The 2385-nt window shown below is 36.2% G+C and overlaps 1 protein-coding gene across 1 annotated transcript in view; it reads left to right on the top strand.

Annotated features, from left to right (window-relative positions):
• LOC132846344 (lysophosphatidylcholine acyltransferase 1) overlaps positions 1 to 2076 on the top strand; it is a 12348-nt gene extending 10272 nt beyond the window's left edge. Inside the window, exon 15 of the mRNA XM_060871019.1 lies at positions 403 to 2076. The gene's annotated coding sequence lies outside the window, so the exon portion shown is untranslated. The remainder of the gene's footprint in view (positions 1 to 402) is intronic.
• Positions 2077 to 2385: the final 309 nt, after the last annotated feature.

Genomic DNA, 2385 nt, shown 5'->3' with positions numbered 1-2385 from the left:
AAATATATTTTTTTTACTTTTTTTTTTTTTTATTGCATTATTTAGCAAAACAACTTCCTGTTGTCACTGTCGCTGTTTTTTATTTCCTTGAAGGGAACATTACAAATCTGTACTGTGAGCTGTTTTATTTAAATGTTTAAAACATTTTAATCATCATTTCCATGTGTTTATTTTGCTGTTGAAACAAAATGGATAAAGCCACTGAGCTGTTTTTTTACACACCACCTGAAAAAGTACAATTTTTTTTTTGGACCATGTTAAAACTTTTTGAAATATTTTAAAGAGACTTGGGTTTGATATGAATTTGCCATTGCGCATGAATTTAAGGATCTGTTCTGATCTTCGACCATACAATGTACTGCCATGTTCATCTCCATCGTTTTATATACTGTTTTATTTCAGGTCGTTATTCGGGAGGATTTAAAGACTGCAGTCGGAACATTTCAATTCTGGAAAAGAATACCGAGTGCAACCGAAGGGATTCTTCATAAATATATCACAGCTTCCGTTAATTGATGTAACACTCAATCAAAGTCTGTTTTTATTTCATTAATATTGTACAAAATTGTACACATGAATAATAATAATACAAATGTTTTTGTATTATTATTCATGTGCTTATGAGCTTCATGGAAAAGTCCCAGCATGAGGATCTCTGTTTGTTTACTGTTTTCTTTTTTTCCGACACCACAATATCGTCTGAACGATCATAAAGACCTTTATTAAACCCGGCCGTTTATTCCTCCTGCTATGGAGATGTGTGATCTGATTGGTGCACTGATGGAGGTCATTCTGGATTTATCAAGAATGCAGACAATGATGATTTTAATATTATTATTATTATTATTATTATTATACGATTGTGCTAATCAATCTATTTTTTTTTTTTGAAGCGGCTCACACAGACCTGAGTCTCTTTGCCCTCAGTAAGAAAGTGAATGTACAGACATGTCTGTCACGCCACTCCGTCCTCGACGTGTTTATTGATGAACGTATGACAGGACGGAAACGTGACGCTTGTCGTCCCTATGTGCACTTTAGACTCTTTTTAAACTTTGTTTCTTTTTTTGTTCTCTTCATTCTTCCGACTGGAAAGAAGTATGTGATGGTGTGATGACGGTTGTCAGTGTGAAGACAGTGGAAATCCCCTCCACTGCTGTACATTTATTCTGTATTGTGTTTTAATTACAGAGGTGGGAACCAACAGGAAACTGAACCACAGCTGACCATGTTTGAACTCCTTTTTTTTTATTTTTTTTTTATTTGTCCCTGAAAAGCTCACTTTATAAACACAGGACCAAAAATCTGGAAGTTTTAAGACGCTGCCTCAGTGACGTCACCTGTGTGACGATTAATACGACGTTATTCCATTTAATGTTTTAATGTAATATCTTTTTGTTAAATCGGCCGATCTGACAAAATCTTGATGGCCATAGGTTGAGGTTGATCTTATTTAATCGTCTCATTTTGCCCACAGACGATCGAAAAACAAACAAAACTGTAAAGTAGTACGAATTTAGAGAGGTCTTCGCAGGTCTGTGTGTTTCTGCAGATTAGGTGATGGTGTAGAAAGTCAGATTGTGTCTGATGTTCTGCGAATCTCCTCCATCTTCACATGGCTCCACGTGGAGCAACCAGTGAGACGTTGTACAGTTTCAAGGAAAGTTTAAAGACCTCTAAATTGTCTTCACTGTCAGTTTTGTCACCTGACAGCTGAACGGATTATCGCCATAGAAAGCAAACAAAATCCATGTGAGGTGATAATGGGACCCAGAGGGCCACTGCTTTTTGTTTGTTTGTCGTTCCCCCTGACCCCCCCCCCCCCCTTTTTTTTTTTTTTTTACCATTTTAAGCTTCTCACTGAGTTCTGAGTGGTTTCCATCCGATCACATCCATTCCTGAGAGCTAAAGATGAGGGACACACTCCGTCTCTCTGATGGCTCCTGCAGTTTTATTTTGTTTTTCTTTTTTTTTGTTTAATGAAATGTTTCCATGTGTCCTGTTTTGACTGCCATGTAATGACTTAATGACTTATCATTCCAAACCTTAAATAAAAAAAAAAAGTTTATGAAGCCATGATGGATGTCTGTGGTTCTTTTAAAGGTGTGTTTGTGTAGTTCTGTCTTTAAACGGTCTTATAGTGTTTATATGTATTTCAGGAAAAAAAAAAAAATTTTCATTTCATATACACTGCTCAAAAAAAATAGAGGGAACGCTTAAACAACACAGTGTATTTCCAAGTAAATCACACTTCTGTGAAATCAAACTACCCACTTAGGAAGCAACACTGATGGACAATCAATTTCACATGCTGTTGTGCAAATGGAATAGACAACAGGTGGGAATTATAGGCAATTAGCAAGACACCCCAATAAAGGAGTGGTT

Source organism: Tachysurus vachellii, chromosome 5, assembly GCF_030014155.1.
Source record: "Tachysurus vachellii isolate PV-2020 chromosome 5, HZAU_Pvac_v1, whole genome shotgun sequence".
In the NCBI taxonomy this organism is placed as follows: Eukaryota; Metazoa; Chordata; class Actinopteri; order Siluriformes; family Bagridae; genus Tachysurus; species Tachysurus vachellii.
Note: the sequence above shows the minus strand (reverse complement) of the source record. Positions and strands in the feature narration are given on the sequence as shown.